Source organism: Lissotriton helveticus, chromosome 6 (genome assembly GCF_964261635.1).
Source record: "Lissotriton helveticus chromosome 6, aLisHel1.1, whole genome shotgun sequence".
In the NCBI taxonomy this organism is placed as follows: Eukaryota; Metazoa; Chordata; class Amphibia; order Caudata; family Salamandridae; genus Lissotriton; species Lissotriton helveticus.
The window spans coordinates 1,216,047,541-1,216,070,076 of NC_136067.1; the positions used below are offsets into that span (position 1 = coordinate 1,216,047,541).

A 22,536-nucleotide genomic window follows, 5' to 3' on the forward strand; every position below is an offset into this window, starting at 1 on the left:
CTATCATGGTCTTTGCCCTTACTACCTCCTACTGGTTTTTGGATTTACAGCAGCTGGTGCCACTTTAATATTTCACGATCTTTACCAAAGTCTCTGCCCTGCTTCTAAAATTGCATGCTATTGGTTTGAGATTCGTCTTAGGAGGAATCATCTGTTATTTGACTGCACTTCTCATATCAGTTACTTCTTGGTGCTGCCTCTCTTTGGAGATATTTCTGGTACATCTCAAATGCACCTTTAGTTGTTTCTTGGAAGTTGAGAATAAGTGAGACGCGAATACTCATTTTTATGGTCAGACTGCGTAAACTTCAATCTGTCTTCACGCCATCGGGGAGTGCTTCAGAGACTTCTTCATCTGGTACAAATTAAGCCACATCTCCTATGAAAATGACTTCTCAAAAGTCTTCATTGGCTCATACCAATACCAGCAAGCCTCCACCACCTACTTCAACGGGCAAACGCCTTAAGCAAAATTCTCCTACACCGGAAGACAATCCTTCCACTTCTCCTACTGACCAAATTCTAGAGGAGCTACGTGCGCTACGCCCATTTATTGAAAAAACGAGTACGGATGTGCAGCTTTTAAAAGATAAATGGGACAATATGGAAGCCCGTCTTTCTACTGTTGAACAGCACCTTCCTGAAATTCAGGCCAACACACAACGTATAGACACTTTAGAAAAAACTGTCCTCTCACTACAAAAACATACAGAAGATTTGGAAAATCGCAATAGGAGGAATAACCTCCGTATTTACAATTTGCCGGAAAATCTTGAAGGGGACAATCCAGTGTCTTTCTTCACCACTTTCTTGCCGAAACTTCTGGACCTACCACCGTCCACCTCCATTAGTATACAAAGAGCCCATAGACTAGGTGCTAGAACGGACTCCTCCTCAAAACCTCGTGGAGTCATCATCTTATTTCTGAAATACACAGATCTCCTATTGATTCTTTCAGCTGCAAGAACTAAAAAACAAGTGTCTTGGCAAGGTCACCGAGTCTTTCTATCTCAGGATGTTTCTAATGTCACTGCCTCCAGACGGAAAGAATTTTTGGCTATGCGTCCTTCTCTGCGCTCCCTGGGAGCAAGATATGGCTTATTTCACCCTTGTACTCTCAGAGTCACCTATCGCGACAAGACTTGGTCATTTCAGGAACCTGGAGAATTAAGAAACTTTCTTCTTCTACACAGTGATGAAAGGATGGACGCCTCCTCTTCTGCTTCGCACAGTGGCTGAAATGGGACTTTTATTGTCTACATGCTTGTTTCTCTAATGGCTTCTCTTTGCCTTCATGTACTTCTCCCTGTTTCTCATCTCAGTTTTCACATTCTCTTTTTGCGTATCTTTTCCCTTTTATCTTTTTCTTGCGTCTCCTATATATCTCTATATCTCTAATTTCTTTTTCTACTTTTTGGACCTATTCTTTTGCGTCATATGTTCTGTATGTTAACAATTTTTCCTTTTTCTTCCCCAGACGGATATATATTGGATACTCCTTTCAACATCTTGTTCCGTCCCATGTTCCTTTTTCTTTTGCGGTCTTGATGTGGTTCTCCTCCTGCTCCTGGTCCGTGCGTCTTGTAACGCGTCGCCACCTCCCCACCTTCCCTTTGTGTGCTTCCCCTTTCAGGTATGTTTAATACAGTCATCCTTTTGGATTTGTACTGTCTTCTATGCCTTCTCTCTTTCCTTCTTTCTTCCTTCCCCACTGACCTTCTTTCCCTGTTCCTACCCTTCTCCCCCTCCCTTTTCCTTTTTCTTCTTCCTTTTCTACCTGTTCTTCCTTCTACCTTTTTGAACAGTTTTATGGTTAATGTTTTTCTACAATTTGCATTACTAGATGTACAGTATGTTCTTGCAATTCTTGGTTTTGATCAGTTTACTAAGCTTTCACCTTCAAAGTTGTTTCATGGAATGTGAAAGGATTTAATCACCCTATCAAAAGGCACAGAGTACTCTCCCACCTCTCATCTTACAATCCAGATATTGTCCTTATTCAAGAAACTCACCTATCTGATATTGAATCTTTGAAGCTAAAACGATTGTGGGTTGGAACTGTTTTATTTTCTCCTGCTTCTCAAAAAAAGAATGGGGTGGCTATTTTGATTCATAAACGACTCCAGTGTAAAGTAGTTCTAGAAGAAAAGGATGATGAGGGGCGCTGGGTTTTGGCTAAGCTAATAATTAATAATATCCCAATTACGATATTCAATGTTTATGGCCCTACCTGTTTTGATTCCTCTTTTTGGCCCTCCATTACGGCAAAATGTATTCAGTATAAAGATGATTCCTTTTTATTAGGTGGAGATTGTAACCAGATCGTGGACCCATTTTTAGATCGTAGATCCTCTGTTCGTTTTTCCCCTCACAAGCCACATAAACAATTCCTTGACACTATCACTCAATCTCACCTTGTAGACTCATGGAGGCTAACTCACCCAGATGTTGTGGACTTCTCCTTTTTTTCTCCTCCTCATGCCTCTTTCTCCCGCTTGGATTATATTTTTCTATCTTCATCTCTTTCTCAACACCTTATCTCCTCTTCTATTGAACCGATTGTTATCTCTGACCATGCTCCTATTATCACTGTTTTTGACCTTCTTCCTCTGACTCCTAAATCTTCTCGCTGGCGTTTTAATTCTTCTCTTCTTGTTGACCCTCTTTTTTCTTCCTCTTTTCGCACTTTCATCTCTGAATTTTTTCACCTCAACTATACACCTGATACCCCCCCTCATATACTTTGGGATTCTTTTAAGGCTACAGCCCGAGGTTTTATTATTGATTTTGTCTCCAAAAAGAAGAAAAAATTCCTCCAAGAACGTAAAGTTACCCTTGCCCATATTAAATCGTTGGAACATCATTTCTATACCTCCTCTACTAAAATTATGTCTCCTGAATTACTTAAAGCTAAGATAGCCTTTAACAAACTTACCACAGACTCTGCTTCCTCTTTTCTCCTCCGGAGCAGCGCGCGATATTATGGAGGTCGAAATAAATCAGGTAAATTATTAGCTAACTATTTAAAATCCCGTAAAGAACGAACTAACATTGACTCTATTTATTCCCCCTCTAATACTCTTCTTCATACCGACGCAGAAATTTTAGAACAATTCCACTCTTTTTATGAGACTTTATATACCCCCGAAAACCCTCCCAGCCCAGAGCTTCTTCAATCTTACTTTGACAACATACCTCACCCAGATACTTCCCACCTTAATTTCTCGGACGTTGATTCTGACCTCACTCTTTCAGAACTCTCCTCTGCTCTTTCCTCCCTCACTAAAGGGAAAACTCCAGGACCTGACGGCTTCCCAGTTGAATTCTACTTACACTTTTCAGACCTCCTCTTACCTAAACTTCTCGCTCTTTTTCAGTCTTTTTGTTCTGCTGGATCAGCCCAAGGCTCCTTTCAAGACGCTACCATTTGCCTTATCCCTAAGGAAGGTAGGGATCCTAAGTTTTGTAAAAATTACCGTCCTATATCTCTAGTTAATGTAGATTATAAACTTTTTGCGAAATTACTAGCTCTTCGCCTTGACCCGCTCCTACCACATCTTATAGGGAAAGAACAATGTGGATTTGTTAAAGGCCGTTTAACATCGGACAATTCTAGACTTTTCCTTAATGTTTTAAGTAAAGCCCCTTCACTTTCACTTCCCCTTGCAGCCATTTCAGTAGACGCTGAGAAAGCTTTTGACCGGGTTGACTGGTCCTTCCTCATGGCCTCCTTAAAATGGCATGGTTTCCATCCCAAATTTATATCTTATATTTCTTTAATATATTCTATGCCCAAAGCCTCTGTTCTCGTTAATGGTCAACTCACTTCCCCATTCATACTCCAACGTGGCGTTCGTCAAGGCTGTCCTTTATCTCCTCTTTTATTTATTTTAGCGCTTGAGCCCTTCCTTACTTCCATACGAAATAATTCATCCATCTCTGGTTTCCCGTATGGTGAACACCATCTTAAATTGTCTGCTTATGCTGATGATATACTTTTATTTATTTCAGATCCGACCACCTCTGTCCCCGCTCTATTAAACGAATTTGAAAGATTTTCCTTGGTCTCAGGTTACAAAATAAATTCTGACAAAACAGAGATCCTTCCTTTAACCAAATTTTGCCTTCCCCACTTTTTCACTGCCACTGGCTTTGCCTGGAATTCTACAAAAATTAAATATCTTGGTGTTCTTTTTTCTAACTCTATTCCTTCGTCTATTCAACTCAACATGAATGCAGTCATCTCTAGAATAGAATCATTACTCACTTCTTGGAATCCACTATTTCTTTCCTGGTGGGGCCGTCTTGACTCCATCAGAATGATGATTGCCCCTATTCTGATCTACTTACTATCCATGCTCCCACTTCGTATACCAATAACATATTTCCGTCGTATTGATTCTGTGTTGTCCAAATTTCTTTGGAAACAGAAAAAAGCTCGCATATCGCTTTTACATCTACGTAAATCTAAACTTAATGGTGGTACCAACTTTCCGGACTTTCGTCTCTACCATAAGTCCTTCTCCCTTCGACAAGCCTCCCGTTGGTTATCTCAGAAACCCTCCCCCTTCTCTCCCCTCTGGCTTTCTGTTGAACAGGAGTTATTGCTCCCATACTCCTTCGAAGAGGCAATTCGCTTCACCTCTAAAGCCCCATGTCTCAATCCCTTTCTATTCAAACATACTTCTTCTCTTCTACATCCTTTAGTCTCCCCTACCTCAGTATCACAAGAATCCTTCCTACTATTGCCTATATGGTACAATTCACTTATATTAATAAATAACAGACCTATTGCATGGCCCTCATGGAGAGCGAAAGGTATCATATGGGTACACCACCTTTTTGATGGTTCATCCCCTTGCTCCTTTCCCAAATTTCGCTCCCAATTTCACTGTCCCCCTTCTTTTGCAAAGAAATTCCCAATCCTTATGGAAACCATTCTAGATCGTTATTACTCTCTCCCTTCAGAAGACCTCTCAGCCTCGTCTTCCTCTCTACTCACGGTTCTTTCTACAACTCCTAAAGCTTCCCTCATTTACCGGTACTTCTCAGCCCCCAACCCAGATCGTCTCAAATCGAAATTGGAATTGTCTTGGGAAACGGATTTACATTCTTCATGGCCGACTTCGCTTTGGGATAAAATATGGGCTAGATCCTTGAAGACTTCCCGTACTGCTTCTCTCACTCAAACCCTCTTTTTCTTTTACCACAGATTATACCTCTCTCCTCTTTCTATCTCTCGTTTTCACCCAGATTCTGTTTCTACCTGTTGGACCTGTAATGCTCCCTATGCAGATCTTTTGCACCTCTTCTTTTTCTGTCCCCCAACTCGTATTTTCTGGTCTCAGATCTTTTCTCGCCTTTCTCGTATTTTTAACATCTCTGTTCAATTCTCAACTTCTCTTGTATTTCTTGGTAGCCTCTCAGAAGATTTAGCTCTCCCCCCACATTCCCATGGTCTTTTTGATCTTATGCTGGCTATTGCATTACAACATATCGTCTCCAACTGGAAATCTTTGAACAATTTGTCTCTAAACTGTTGGTGGAATCTTGTATGTCAATCACACAGACTTGATGTTGCCTTTGCTTCCTCCTGCAAACCTTCCCGAAATGTTGATCTTTACTGGCTACCTCTTACTCTGTACTTAGATCAATCTGTCAAAAAGTTTTACTCTCCACTTTCTTCGGATAATTTCAAACCCCCCTGAACACATGTACTCTTGCCTGTAGTTTTATGGTAGTTTTATGGTAGTTTTATGATATTTTTCACCTATGATATTTTTCAGTTTTCATATTGTAATAATTACAGTTTTCATATTGTAATGATTTAGCTTTATATTGGTCTCCTCTACTTCAAGTTCTTCACTCAAGTACTTACTGAATATGATGATTTTTTACTGTACTCTTTGATTCACATATACTGTATTTTCTATATTTATTTATTTATCTATCTTATATGATATATACCATATTTTCTTTCCCTCTCTCCTCCCTTCCCCCTTTCTCCCCTCCCAAATAATTTAAAAATGCTTTGTTTTTTCCTTGTGATATTGGCTGCCTCTATTTACTTTATTCCATTGTATGCCCTTTACTCATATTTTGCCGATGTCACCTTATTGTAATATCTATTTTTCCTTTAATAAAGCTTTCAAACATAAAAAAAAAAAAAAAGAAATCCTCTGAAGTACAATGGCCTTCTCCTTTCACCTGTTGCCCAGCAACAGTGTGACTAGTTAAAATGATAAAATACTGGAAACACGCAGTACCAGACAGAATTAGTGAATACACCTCTACACGGTAAAACATTTAGCAGCACTTTGCTGCGCGAAGTTGCTTGTCGTGAGACAGTTTGTATTTGTTCCAATAGCAAATGTATCACGCCTAATAACTAAAGGCATAATTCATTAAGCTGCTTAGTAAATGCTTCAATGCTAATATATAACTGCCCTTTAATGTTCATTTTCTATCTGATCTCCCTTAAGAATATATGGGAGTTCTGCATTCCCTCCCTCACCGTCGAATTCCAGCATCATTGGAAACCGGCTCGCCCCCATCCCATCGCCATCCTCTTTTTGGCCAATAGCAAGGCTAGCTCAGTTCTTTATTTGTAAAAAAAAAAAAAAAGTAAGGCGCCAAGGCCCTCGTCAGGATGTCCCTGCAGATTGCACCACCCATTGCTCCTACCAGCGCCATCAATGGCAGTACCAACACAACTACTAACGATCACACACCTATAAGTGGGACATCAGACAATTCTAGATCCCTAAAGCCACAAGAATGGCTTGGGCAGCAGGTAGTAGTCATTTTAACGTATATTGAATCAATAAACAACTGTTGTCGTGTTCCTCTCTCAATTAGACAAACAGCTCCACTATGTGGCCAACTGTCGTATGTGCCGGTGTTGGCAATTGAGTAGGGTGCTGATGGTGTACGATTTAGGTCTTTTAGTTAATTTGGGTAAAACATTTATAATGAAGTGTAAGAGGACATCTCTGTAGCGCTGCGATCTTATGATTGGTGGCACAAAGATAAATTATACCTCCTCATTTTCTTTTTTGGGTATCTTACTTGAAAAGTACGGGTCTTGTGATTTAGGCTGTTAACTCTAGGAAGTTACATTTCTTCTTTTATCTTTTTTCTTATTTTTTTATTGGCAAAAAGAAGTACAGTCATACAATCAGCAAAAAGAAAAAAGACATAATATAGAAGGCAAAACAAAGCAACAAAAAAACAAAGCGATGGGAGCTCTCCTGAAATATTTCCAACCCATATATCCATACGGCAATCAACAAACTGTTACCATATGTTTTATGGTAAAAGTAACTCTAGGAAGATACATTTCATGAAAGTATGGTGCTGAGCACGGGAAACCACTGGCTCATATTACGCACCGCACGCTACTAACAAAACAATAAATACATATCCTACAAAGATGGTAACTGAAGAGATCAAACAGAATGTATTAGTCGCTGAAACTGGATAGAAACAATAATATGTTGCTTCTTTTTAGATCAAGAGGGTAGGAACCAACTGAGCATCTGGAGGGGGGTTCCATGTTTTAATTTTCTTTATTTCTCTGCCATTGGGATGCTGAGGCTAAGGGGTGGGAGGTGTTTATTGTCAGACTTTGTCTTTTTGACAGGGAATGCATTCGATTTTGAATGAGACTAGTATCGGTGGCCTTGGTTTTTGTGCTTAGCTACTTGCAATTCAGAAAGCTGTCTGCTAACGGAGACTGCTAAATGGTAGTATATGAGTTGGCCTCCTAAGTGTGTCCAACAACCTCTTCGTTGGAGGCTGTTGAGATGATGGCCTGCAGGAGCTGGGGATTTTCTCACAGGATTGCACAATCTCCACAGCTCCTGAAGAGAGTGGCATCATCTTCAGGCACGTCATCCATAAGTGATGTGATGCATAAACATCTTTTAAACCTCTGCCATTTGTGAGTGTGCCAAATGCAAAACAACAGGCGATGGACAGAATGCAGAACAATGTCATACATTCACCCCAGTACAGAGATATGGGCCTAAATCCATCGTTTTTTTGCTCACCATGCCTTACCAGTTTGAACCCAGCCATATGCAAATCAGTCTTGACCCTGTGCCCCATGGGAACAGTCCAGCCCGAACTGCCAAGCCAGGTCCTCCCTGGACTGGAAACAAGCATCCAAGGATGAGTGTGCAGCATACTGAATCAAATAGTTCTACACAAGTTGATGTCACTTCGATGGCCCAAGTGGCACATCACCATAGCCAGACTGATAATGGCATTGGCATGCCAAGGTAGCTGGTGCTTGCAATGAGCCTATTGATTTTAGATATGATTGTGCATAACATGCAAGCACCACTACTGCATCTTTTTGGGATGCACCCTCTAGCATCAGCTGCTATCCAATGCTGTTCTCTGGTGAAGTTTGAGTGGCAACAATTGATGCAGCAGTTCATAAACTGAACATGATACATCTAAATCATGGCAGTGTGACTGTGAACAATGGTGATAAGTCTGTTGGCTTATGTTGATGATCAAAAATGCCAAATGGAGATTCATAACATTTCTTATTTTTTTTACAGGTATAAGGTGCAGGCTGTGTGACACTGGAATGTGTGGGATGTATGGCTATGTGTGTAATGCTGCTTGTGGAGAGGGTAAAATGAGTTGTAAGCAATGAAATGGGTTAAATGCACCGGTCTATTTACCTAGCCTGGAATGAAGTTGCAGTTCCCAGTACCAGCTAGACCCAGAGCAGGTTAGAGTGCATAATGAGAGAATACGGTTCTTCGAGGTGGGAGAGGTGGAAGTGTGATCCGTCATCAGGTAGATACATTGTCACCTTTATTTTTTCAAACTTATTCTTCAGCCCCTGCTCTTCTTCTGCTTTTTTTCTTGATGTCCCAGTGGGGTCACACCTTCACACTCAAAGCAGTCACACTATCGGCCACTTGCCACATGACCACCTTCCCTACTTCAATGAGTGTGTTGGGAGGCAGACTATATATTTCCTTGCAATAGTAAATGGCAAAGTTTAACATTGTCTGTCTCCTCCAATGTGAAGTTCCTCTTCTTCTTGAGTTGATTGTCTGTATCTTGAGTTTTTTTTTAAAGTCTTTGGATCTCCAACATTCAAGAAGCACAAGGGAAAGAGGGAAGAGCCCAAGGAGTGGAGTGTATTATTGTATCCATACAATAATTCTTGGTGGGCTCGGATGTTGGTTCTGTAGAGTTCGTAGCTCTATGCTGCATAGATGGACACACTTGCCTATCAACATTCAGTAAGTTTCACCCAAACAATAAAACCATAATGTTACCATAAGTAACATAATTGCCATATTTTGAGCCTCATGTGTCCATATCCCATTAGTTACATGATTCAGAGACATTTGCAATACATAAGGCTTAATATGCGTATTTGAAATATTTCGCTTTTTGAATAGCAACCAAGTGTAGAAGTAGGTGCCGTAGAAGCATACCACAGTACATACATAGTTCTACACTTGGAAACTTACCTTTGAGAAGTAGGACCTGTGATCGCTTGTTTTTTTAGCATGGATAAACTTCTCTGGGTCAAAGACTCCATCTACCCCGAGTTAAAATCTGCTGTGGTTTAGAATGGACATCATGGAATGTGTGCACAGCACATCCCTGCCGTAGCATAGGTCAGCAGTTTTTTATAGATAAGCTGATTGATGGAAAGGTGCCAGCGCTGACAATTTCTGCAGTCAAGTATGGTCTCTTGTGGTAAACAGATGTGCATTAATGGATGGTCCCTGCTGCTCAACAACCCCAAGACCTCTTTTAACTGTATCAGAGCATCCTCGAGAGAAGGCAATGCAAGCAAAAGGACCTAAAATCAATACGCTGTCTAACAGGAACTGACAAATAGGGTCTGTATCCAAGAGCCTGAAAGAGAGTCAGGGACAGAGGCAACGCTCATTAATTAAATAGTATGGACCGTTTTTACTGTTTCCCTATTAAAAAATGATTCTCAATAAATACTAAAAAACATTAAAAATGCATTAAAAGAAATGGGAATTCACGCTGATAAATTGCACAACATAGTCATTTGTAAAAATGTAATATCCTGTGGTCATTATTTTGTTAGAAGGCATGAAAATTACAGAAAAGCCATTGTCATGTTGTCACTTGGACTATGTATGACAAAAGTCTACTTCCTACCCACCTATCTCCTAATCGGCCCCAACGCTATTTTTTATTTTTATTTATTTTTTATTTCTTTTATAACTCTGTTTATTGAAAAAACATAAATCAAAGAAAAACAATACTGGTGCAGTTGCAAAACAAAATACAATTCCTGAGGACAACCGGAAATAAGAATGAGTCAAAGGAATACTTTGGGTCAAAGAGAAAAAATTACAATGATATCATCAGCCCCTACAACAGTCCACCTACGATGTAACCTTGTCAACAACATTGATCGTCTCATTAAATGGGGTACAGATAAAGCCTGTACTTTTGTTCCTGGGGCCCCATACTTTGGTCCATTTACCCGGGCAACATCTGCTCTCATACAACGCCCTAACGTTATGTATTTTGATGTAAAAAAACAATTGCCCAAACTGGGATACTAGTGTTGCTACACAAGTTACCATTTTTATGTATTGTATATATTAGGTAAGGTATCCCTCCTTTACATTTTGAGGGCACTGCGATTCACAGAAAACTTCTAGTAGCAGATTGAGGGATGATGTCAACAGGCTCAGTGTCTTTAAGCAGTCACAAAATTCCATGGCAACTAATAATTTACAGCACATAGGTAGGTAAATCCACATAGTGAGGTTGTTGCCTCCTCTCATAGAATTTCCTGGTAAGATAGGATTAGGATATCTAGTTGAGTCTTTTCAATTACAGTCCTTGTAAGACTACGAATCCCAGAATGTTACACAATCATTTGCAATATAATAGGTCTTGCATTTACGAGAGTTTGAGCTATTGGCATTGTAAATGGCAACAGTTTAAATTCTTGCAAATGTGAGAACTAAGGCATTGCATATTTTTTGTTGTTGTTAAAGCCCCCCATGCCACACTTCCATGTGCATGAAGGCCGCGCCTATAGCTAAAGCTCCTCCTTTATTAGGTTTAGTTATCTTAAATGTAGACTTCTATTCTAAGAGCGCGGATGACCATGTGCAGGATACCTCCAAATACATGAAACTTGGCTTAAACCAGACTGATAAATTTTTAAAGGCCTTGGTAACCATCTTAGACAAGGAAGTCAACGTAGGAACCATAACGGAAGCTGATAAAAGATATCTCATTCAAGATTTTGCTTGTGTTCCATATATATATATACATGCTGCCGCAGATCCACAAAAATGTAGAAAGTCCACCATTTCGTCCAATTCAGTCTACTCACAATTCCATCCATGAGCCCGCCGGGTAATACTTTGATCAAAATTTACAACCAATTCTTCAAAGGATGTCAACTTACCTCAGAGACACTACCAATTTCCTAAACAAAATCAATTCCTTACAGTTTGATGAACATATCACTCCAATCCTATGTACCATTGATGTACGTTCATTGTACACTTCCATTCCACATAATAAAGGTATACAAGCAGAGGATTCATTTTGGTTGGAGTATAACATGAATGAAGATTTGAAAGTTTTTCTGTTAGAAATGTTGCACTTTACCCTTTACCATAGTTATTTCACATGGAATGGAGCGTACTACCTACAACTATCTGGAACATCAAAGGGAAATTGTGCAGCTCCGTGCTCCGCAAATTTGTTTATGCATAGATTTGAAATCGATCACATTTTTCAAAACAATGAATGGGCCCAAAATGTAATCACCTTTTGGAGATATATCGATGATATATTTTTGATATGGAAAGGCCAAGAGTCTCAACTTGTTACTGCCATTCAAGACTTAAATACTATTGATGATTGTATCAGCTTCACCCACACTATAAGCTGTGAGCATCTATCATTCCTGGATGTATCCATCACTATACTTACTAAGCCCACTGATCGAAATAACCTGCTACATTACCAGAGTTGTCATCAGAAAAGTCTCAAACAACATTTACCATATTCACAGCTACTAAGAGTGAAAAGAATCTGATCCAGTGAAGAGAATTACAATATTAATTGCTCCAATATTGGAGGGAAATGTAAACAAAGAGGGTATCCGAGAAACATTGTTGAAAACGCTATGGAAAGAGCCAAAATGAAAGATAGGAATCAACTGTTAACTGTTCTAAAGTCAGCAAAAAAATCAGAAAGAAAGGTCATTTGTTTCCAAATTTTCAACCCAAAGTTACTGTATCAGACAAATTATAAACTGAGGTTGACTTCAGAAGAATTTTCCAACATCCTCCACTGTTTGTTTGCCAAAGGTCAAAAAGCGTCAAGGAATGTTTAAGAAAACCGACTACTATTATGCCATTAATACATAAGGGCACTATACCTTGTTTAAATTGTGAACACTGCAATGACATCATTAAAGGTAATACCTTTATGCACCCAACTCAAGGTACATTCATTAAAATTTACATAACAGTGACGTTGTGACACCAAAAACGTTGTGTATATGTTAAAATGCCCATGCGACTTGGTTTATGTGGGGAAAACTGAGCGTATGGTAAAAGTACAATTGACAGAACGTAAAAGTAACATTCGTAACCACTATGAAATATCATCGGTCGCAGTAAATTTTTCAGAACATAAACACAAAGTCAGCCAACTACGATTTCTGGTTCTTGAATCTGTGCCAATTCAGGAAGGAAAAAATAGCAAAAAATGGTTGCTTCAACGTGAAGCATTTTTGGATTAACAAACTTGACTCATGAAACCCGAAGGAGTTAAATGAAAGATTGGAATTAAGCTGATACTTATAACATGTATCTCCTGTGTATTACTTCCCCTTTTACTAAGCTGTTTATTAGAAATAGTTTGCCTTCTTAAGATGGCAGACATGGTCATCTAAAAAGACGAGTTTTTTAAAATGTTGTAAATTTTGTTTTCTGACCACCAGGTGTACTCTCGGTTACCATCTGGTAATATTTCTTATGTTTTCTTGGGTTTAATATCCTTAAGATGATGGGTACCGGTGTTTACTTTGCAATTTTGCGCTTTCTGTATTAGCGATTTTTGCATTTGGGATGATGAATCCCAAATGGAAAAATAGCGCTCGCAAAGGGCCGGATTCTCAGAATCTGGCCCTTTGCGAGCCGATTTTACAATGATGAATCTAGCCGTAGGCGGGCGGTTTTTTTTTCCTCTTCATTTTACCCTTTTTTCATACACACGGTCCGAGTTTTCGAACTCTGAGCTGTGCGGCCTTTACTTTTTACTAAGTATGTTTCATTCTTTCAAATGGTTTTTGAACTTCGGTACACTTCTAGGTATCTTCAGTTTTTTATCATGCACGCTAAACTCTTCGTTTACATGTTTTGTGGCTTGGACAGTTGTTATGAAGATTGAAATACGGATGTATGCTTAAAGACCTCGAATAAAGAGATTTGGACTTCATATGTGATTAAATTCCAGTGTCTTTGCTCAGGTTGTCGATTGTTATTTATTGTATCAAGTGGACCCAGGTCTACAATTTTTCTCTCAGTCAGCCTTGTCTTTTCCATTAAACCATTGTACCATTAAAAAGCAAAGTGTTGTGAAGTTGACTGAGGAGGAGCTGCCATGCGTTAAACCTTTCAATCGCTGTGCAGATATACTTACCTTCCATGGGCCACTACGTCACTAGGCAAGCAGGCATAGAATTTTTTTTCCTTAACTTGAGAAAATCATTGACTTGCTTATGGCCTGCTGGACACCTTTATCCACCATCAGAATGTGGTAGGTGTTGTGTTCACCAGTTGACAAGTGCATTACAGTCCCCACACTGTGGTGGAGAGAACATGAGCCCCGTTGTCACAGAGCACCCTGTGTGGCAAAAATATAAAGTCTTGACTAGTTTTTGAAACTGATTGCCCTTGAGAACAAGAGTAAGTGTAATAAGTCAAACAAATGCCCTATGGGACTCATTCACCAACACTTCTACTTTTAAACACAATTAGTAACTTGCACCATAATGAATGTTTTGAAAAAATAGTACAGGGCACAGTATTTTGTAAGATTATGATTTTCACATTTTTAGTACAAAGACAATATACCTTTCTTTATGTATCAAAATTAGTGCAGACGACAAAGAGTGTTCATAAAGTGAATATATATATATATATATATATATATATATATATATATATATATATATATAATACACACACATACATATAAAAATCTAGAAAAAGACACTGAGCAGATTCCTAAGGATGCACAGAATTATATATTACTATAAACAGTTGGGGAGTGATTCAGTTAGGGAGTTCAGAGGCTGGAATCATTAGAATACATTTCAAATAGATAAATGCCTCAGACACCATAAATACGATTTTTCTTTTTACCACAGACGTCCTTTTAAGTAACTCTGGGTGACCCAGAGTTAATTAAAAGGACGTCTGTGGTAAAAAGAAAACTCTAATTTATGGTGTCTGAGGCATTTGTCTGTTAGAAATCCATAATTATATTTTAAGCAGAGATCTTGTCTGTAGTTTACCAGGTTTCCCCAGGTGCGTCTGAGCTAGAGCCTAAAATCGACAGCACCCCACCTTTCAAAAAAAGGGTCAATTTTGATTGGGAAAATATGATGTATCCATGTTGCGTTTTGGGCCATTTCCTGTCACGGGCACTAGTCCTATCTGCACAAGTGAGGTACCATTTTTATCGGGAGACTTTGAGGAATGTTGGGTGTAAGGAAGCTTGTGGCTCCCCTCAGATTCCAGAAATTTTTATCACAGAAATGTGAGGAAAAGTTGTTCTTTTAATCAAAGTTGGTGGTTTGGAAGGGATTCTGGGTAAAAATAAAACCTGATGGCCACGCAAGTCACCCCACCCTTGATTCACCCAGGTGTCCAGTTTCAAAAAATGTGTATGTTTGCTAGGTTTCCCTAGGTTCTGGGTGAGCTAGAGCCTAAATTCCACAGCACCACACTTTGCAAAAAAAGGGTCAGTTTTGAGTGGGAAAATGTGATGCATCCATGTTGCGTTTTGGGCAGTTTTCTGTTGCGGGCACTAGGCCTACCCACACAAGTGAGATATCATTGTTATCAGAAGACTCAGGAAAATGCTGGGTGGAAGGAAGTTTGTGGCTCCCTGCAGATTCCAGAACTTTCCATCACAGAAAAGTGAGGAAAATTTGTTTTTAGTCAAAGTTTGAGGTTTTCAAGACATTCTGTGTAAAAAAAACCTGATAAGAGATACGTCAGCCCATCCTAGATTTCTCTCAGTGTATAGTTTCCAAAAATGTGCAAACTTGCTACGTTTCCCTAGGTGCCAGCAGATCTAGTGCCCTAAATCCACAGCGACCCACTTTGCAAAAAAATGGTCAATTTTAAAAGGAAAAATGTGGTGTATCGGTTTTGCGTTTTGGGCCGTTTCCTGTTGCGGGCAGGACACCTACCCACACAAGTGAGGTACTATTTTTATCAAGAGATTTGTGGGAATGCTGGGTGGAAGGAAGTTTGTGGCTCCCCAATATTCCAGAGCTACCTATCAGAGAAATGTGAAGAGAATTTGTTTTTTAGTCAAAGTGTGACTGGTGAGAGCTACGCTAGTCTCCCCACCCTGGATTCCCTCAACATTCTAGTTTCTGAAAATGTGCAAGTTCAGCGTAAGTGTTGGCTGAACTAGGGCGTAAAATCCACAGCTGTCCACATTGGAAAAATTGGTCAGTTTTCAGTGAAAAAGTGTGGTGCAACCATGTTGTGGTTTGGACCATTTCCTATCACAGGCACTAGGACTACCCACACAAATGAGGTACCATTTTTATCAGAAGACTTGTGGGAGCCAATTGGATTTTGCTGCTTTTGTGCCTTTGTAAGCGAGTGAGTAGGAAAGACGACATTTTAAAAAATACCCCCAAAATCAAATGCTAGTATGGGTACCCACAAATTAGAGAGCTTAATAACCACTGCAACAAAACTCCATAACTCATGCACATTTCAGAAATACATAGGTTTCCTTGAAACCCATTTTACACTCTATATATTTCATCATATGAACTGGTCTATACTCGGTACATAATGAAAAACAATTGTACAGTGCAGTTGAGTTGTTGGCTCTGGATACCTTGGGTTCTTGGAGAACCTGTAAACCCTATACATGCCGGCTACCAGTTGTAGGGTCTAACAGGCGTAATGGTATATTGCTTTTGCAAATCGGCCATCATGACAAAAAGATACAGATGTAAACATTGTCATAAATAGCAGTTTTTTTTCTAATCATTTTCAATATTTTTGGGGGAAAACCTTGAGGGATCTACACATATGACACCTTACTGAATTTGGAAATTTGTCTACTTTACAGAAATCTTCAGCTTTCCTGGATCACCCATGGGTTTCACACTGGTTTCTACCATAAACTAGAAGTTGGTTGAGCGCACAAAGTACAGGAAAAATGGGCTACAGCTTTGAGAAATGTCAAAAGTGTGGTAACAAAATTAGGGTTTTAATTCAGCTAAGCATATCCCTGAAAATTAGGAAGATGGTGAGCTTAGCACAGCAAAAAAAATGTGGATGATACTTTTAGGTCAAAATAAACACTTTTATCTGAAGCACTTTTTTCCAATTTTTTCCCAAATACTCAAAATTGACAGATATTTTGCCTATTTTCTCAGTCCTCTCCAGGGGAATTCACAAACCCTGGGCACCATTAGAATCCCTAGGACGCTGGAAAAAAAGGACGTAAATTTGACATGGGTGCCTTATGTGGAAAAAACGTTATGGAGCTTTAAGCGCGACCTATCCCAAATAGCCAAACAAGCATTTGCAATGCAATAGGTCTCTCATTGCTGAAAGTTTGAGCTATTGAGTTGCTAACAATAATTCAACACCAATAGCTCAAACTTTCAGTAATGAGAGAGCTATTGCACTGGAAATCAGTTGCGGCACTTGGGCTTTAGCTGTATATATCTTAAGCTAAGGCACGGGTGCCATGATTTCTTCAAAAGAAAAGAAATGGAAATAAAACATTATTTTCCTATTTCTTTACATTTGAAGGAATTGCGGCACCCACGCTTTGGCTTAAGATGTTTACAGCTAAAGCGCAGGTGCCACGATTGTAACAAATGTAAAGAAATAGAAACAAATGGCAGCTGCACACTTTTTTTTCTATATATTTAATTTGGTTACATCAGGTGAGGTGAAAATTACCCCATGTGGTAAAAGGAGACTACTCAAGAAAGTGACCATGGTTAGCACTGACTAACATATTCAGTGCCCTAATTGCCAGTATAGGGTGTACTCAATTTGTCCCCGGGCTGGAGAGGCTTTAGGACGGAGTCTTTCCTGGACTTCACAGTGGAGGATATGATATGATATGATATATCAACTTGTCTGTCTTGGAGATTTCAATACCTTTTTTTTAAAAGCCTCAAGTGTCAACGTATTTACTACTAGCAGCCCGTCCCGACCTTGTCCGGGTGCAACAGGCTTCCCCGACCCCCGCCCGCCCCGACATTGTGCAGCAGCCCGGGTCCCCGCCCGGCCCGTCCCCTGCCTGCCCCGATATGGGTCCCCTTACCTGAGCCGCCGCTCCTCCCGCCTCTCCGCTGCTCGCACCGCCGCTGGCCTGTCCGCTGCTCCTCACGTCACTGCTCCTCCCCCGCGCCATGTCCGCCGCTCCCTTACCTCAGCCGCCGCTCCTCCAGCCTGTCCGCTGCTCGCACCCCCACTCCCTTACCTCAGCCGCCGCTCCTCCAGCCTGTCCGCTGCTTGAACCGCCGCTGGCCTGTCCGCTGCTCCTCACGTCACCGCTCCTCCCCCGCGCCATGTCCGCCGCTCCTCGTCGCGCTCCTGGACACCGCTCCTCCCCACGCTCCTGACGTGAGCATGCACGTCGTGGCCGGCGCTACTTCGGAGGGACTACTTTTTTTTTACTGTAAATTTTTTAAATCACGTTTTTTTTTTTATTTATATAGCCTATAACCATCTACACACCCTGACGATTCCAACGGTGTATCGGGTGTGTGGATTGGCGCTGTGGTTCCTGAGTTTACCCGCCTCAAAGGCTGAAAGTTCTTCCTTTATTATAGTAGTATAGATATATCCTAGAATTGTTTACCTTTCTGCTGCTGGTCTCTGGTGCCACTGATAAAGCTGGGCATAAGACTAACCTCGGTAACCGGTAGTCGCGGAATCCTTTGGCGCCCAGATCGTATCTTACGCCGATGACACCCAGCTCCTATTCACTTGTGATAGGGGCGGGTCATTCGACGGCGTAAAGATCAGAGACTGCCTTAGCGCGGTCTTTGAGTGGTTCAGGTGTAATGGACTAAAGTGCAATTCCGATAAGTCGGAGCTGCTCTTTTTTGGATGCACCTGTGAACCAGATTGGAAAGCTTGGTGGCCACAAGACTTGTTCCCTCCTGACAATGTGTCTCTCAAGGCAAAAAATTTGGGAGTGATTGTGGACAGTGAATTGTCCTTTGGGCCACATATCTCGTGCCTCTCAGGCAAATGCTTTGGCATTTTACGAATGCTGAGGAAGTTTCTTCCTCTAGTGTCTTTCCAGCATAGGAAGATTATTGTCCAGGCCTTGATTGGATCTCAACTGGACTACGCAAACGCTCTTTTTTTGGGTTTACCAAAATATCTTTTGAACCGCTTGCAAGTAGTCCAGAACTCGGCAGCCCGTGCTATTTACGGACTTCCGAGAAGAGCAGGAGCCACAGTTTTACTGAATTCTTTACACTGGCTGCCGATCGCTAAAAGAATTATTTTCAAGTGTCTGACTTTTGCCTTCAAAGCCTTACATGGATCTGGCCCTAAGTACATAAGGAAACGCCTCTCCCGATATGTACCCAGCAGATCTCTGAGATCATCCTATCTATCTCAAATGACAGTCCCAGCGATCAGGCGTGCAAGGATTGGAGGTCGATCCTTTCGCTATTTAGCCCCGAAGGAGTGGAATGAGCTACCACTCTCTCTCAGACAGGCTCCCAATCTCCTTACTTTTAGAAGAGAGCTAAAAACGTGGCTTTTTACTAAATAAAACTTGATCTTTCTCTTGTGTCTGCTTTTAGTTGTTATGTGGTTGTTTTGCTTGCTGTTCTTTCTTCACCAAAGCGCTGGGATGCTCCTCGGAGTAGCCGAGCGCTATAGAAGAAATAAATTAACATAACATAACATAACCCAATTTCTGCTTCTCCTAATAAGATCACAGCGACTCAGAACTATCTTATTAACTGGACTGACAACTATGTTATTCAATCTCTCCATACTATTGACAATGCAAATGAGTTACCCCACAGATCACAAGTGTCAGATCATGAAAGAAACTAGACCTATCTATCTCTGACTGACAACTGTCCTTGACAACCTTATTCCATTCCATTCAAATCCAAGTCAGCCAATAATCTTTTTAGGAAATCCAGGTGGCCAATACCTGAAATAAGTTAGCTAGGTTCAAATAAAAAGATCCTGGAAAGACCATGTAAAAAATCTTGCAGCAATAAAGACAAACTCGCATTCCGCAATTCCAGATTCTATAAAGCCAGTGTAAAAATGCCAAAAGGATTCCACTTCTGGCGCCATGTTTCAGGGGCCATTTGTGCATCAAGGAAATTACATACAATTATTAATGAAATCCAGAGCAATTAATACGTTGCGTCTAACCTGTCCTTCCTCAACCCAAGTACTAAGTGAATCTCTGGCGGATGTACGTTGTTACAACGCATGCTTTTACCACGCATGCTGTTACAACGCAAGTTTTACCGCGCAAGCCATTACAACGCATTGCTTTGGGGGTGCTGGATAGGGAATAGTTTAATTTACTATTCCAACTCCAGTCCCCGTGGATAGTAGGGAAGGTGTTGGATAGTAAATTAAACTATTACTTATCCTAGAGCGCCCCCCAGTGCAATGCGTTGTAATGGTTTTCGTGGTAAAGCCTGCGTTGTAACAGCACTGTGTGGTAAAAGTTGCGTTGAAAAGGATGTTCCCCATCTCTGGCCAACCACTTTCCTACAAAAATGGAAACCCTGGAAACATGCAGTGAAACGAAAAAAGAAGGACAATCTAACTCCCACAATCACTATAAATCACAGAACAAGTCAAGTCTGACAATATTCCTATTTAACGTCCTAAATCCATGAACAAATCACTAATCCCAATAAAGTCTGTGGCTGAGCCAGACGCAAGCTGCTCTATGCCCAGCTGATATCGCCATGAACATCAATAAAAAATTCTCTGCCGCCATCACTGCTAGAGATGAGGATGTGGCTGGATCAAAGCTTGTTCCCCCACACAGAGGGACCTCTTTGAGAGACAAAGGCAGCTCGAGATTCCCCTGGACTAGTGGCACACCACAGGTAAAAATAACGTACCAGAACCAAGGAATCACTGGACATCAGACGCTCTGAGGGATTTTCCAAAAGTAGATGGTCCAGTACATTGAGGGAAACATAGTCCTGACCCTCAGCGAGTTTCAGGCAGCTACTGTTTTCTACCAGATGTCGAAATAACTTTCTGATGACCATAGTGCTGCCAAGGCTTGTTGGTCGCCAGTCTGGCAACCACCCTCTTTACTTGACGCTGCACCTCGATGTAACCCTGCAAAACCTTAATCCGAAGTCAGCAGTTGGTTCATTGACGACATTTTGCACCCGGTTCCCCACCAGCACCGTAAGCGGTAAAACCAGCTCCCCCGCGTCTTCCGTTTCAGCAGCAAGCTGCAAGCAACAACTCTCCACCCAGGATTCTTGAGCCAGGTAAAACCAAACTGACTGTCATAGCTTGGTCCTAGGACCTGCATCACCTTTACCTTCCTGGGCTCCATGCAATTCGACCTGCAAGTGCCCCATTGTCAAATGCGCTTTTTCCTATTGACAGCAATGATAAAGATTTACAGAACTATTTTGCACTAATTAAATTTTGCTTCTAAAATCCATAACTCCGGTTATTCATATTGGATTTACTTTATTTTAGTGTCTAAATTTATATTAAAATCTGGTTTATTTTTATAAAATGGTGTTGGATTTCTTTCGAGTCGTGTCAATTACCAGGCCTCTAAAACTCTACTCGCTCATTCACTATGGCGAGCCAGATCTGATCAGGTCGAGCTATTTATAGGACCTACTCAACGAGTGAACTTAAACTGGAAAGGAACATGTGTGTATAAAGTGAATGAGCAATGAAGGCACTTTTAAATCTTGTTTTTATCCTCAAACATTAGCTGGCTGTTTAAGGCCAGAGGTCCAATGTCAATTTGTCTTTTTACTTATTGCTGCTTATCTTATCCTGGAAAATGGTGTTTACTTCTCTCTCTTATTTCAGTTGGAGGTTTTTGACAATCAATGTGAAACAAAAGGCTGTTAGATGTCAGTTTTATTTTTCTAACACACATTTAAACAACTTGTAAATAAATGGTACGAATATTTAAAAATAGATCAGAAATTACTAAAGCATTTTTCGGGGGTAATTCAGAATTGTGATGCAAAGAAAGAATTAAATTGGGGCAAAACAAATCAAAACACTTTACTTGGTGATGAGCAAATGACAAATATTTGCAGAAACTCGATTTTAAAACATTGTTTGTACACTATATAGTTTTATCAGTAAAACCGCATACCAGTGGGAAATTGAGTGATCATTTCAATGGAAAATCTGCTGATTGCAAATGAGTGTGCCACCACTTAATGCTTTAGGTGTGTATTTATTAAAAGTGATATTTTTTTATACATGATTTGAGAAACATTCCTGACTCCGCCCTGATGACAGTGCAGTTAATGATCTAAGAGGCATATCCTATATATGTGGGTAGATTTGTATCATATATGGAGAAACATTTTAGTCTGTTAAAACAAACAAAAGTGTTTTTCGTACAGCAGACCTGGTGAACGTGCACGTTTGAAGGTGCTCTTCTATGTATGGCAGCTCAGTGAATTAAAATATTGGCCCAGGGTCACATAATTTGAAACCAGTTTATGGGTCAAGAGCAGGTCTAGTAACATTTTTATGATTTTTCTAGGCCTCATTACTTGTCGTCCATGTTGGTAGTCTGAACTGCTTAACATATTTGCTTCCAATAAAGCCTGACTGCTCTATGCCACTCTACCAGGACTGAGCTAAGGATTTAATATAGTGAATACAAGAACTATTTCTGGAGTTTTGTGAGAGTATTGCATGGTGAAGCCTAACCACTGTCACCATATAATATTCCACCTTCCTACAAAGGTTAAACAGACTTCTGTTTACTCTGCATTATGATGCTTTGCATTGTACTTGTGCCTGCGCTACTCATTAGTAAATATTGGCACAATTTGTTAAAGCAAATAAAGAACGAACTATGAAAATAAATAATAGTCCAGTATATATATAAATATATGGGCATGGCAACAGCTGTTGAATAAAATCCGCATATATATATATCACTTCATTTACAAATGGTGATATTTGTACACATGCTTGGTTTTTGACAGAATAGAAAAACACACACACCGTCCAATAGTATTTTAGGGCA

The 22,536-nt window shown here is 40.3% G+C and overlaps 1 protein-coding gene across 3 annotated transcripts in view; it reads right to left on the reverse strand.

The window, feature by feature from the left end:
• The window catches only part of NCOA7 (nuclear receptor coactivator 7), a 1,122,006-nt gene that overhangs the window by 1,041,117 nt on the left and 58,353 nt on the right, over positions 1-22,536 (reverse strand). The gene's annotated exons all lie outside the window — the stretch shown is intronic.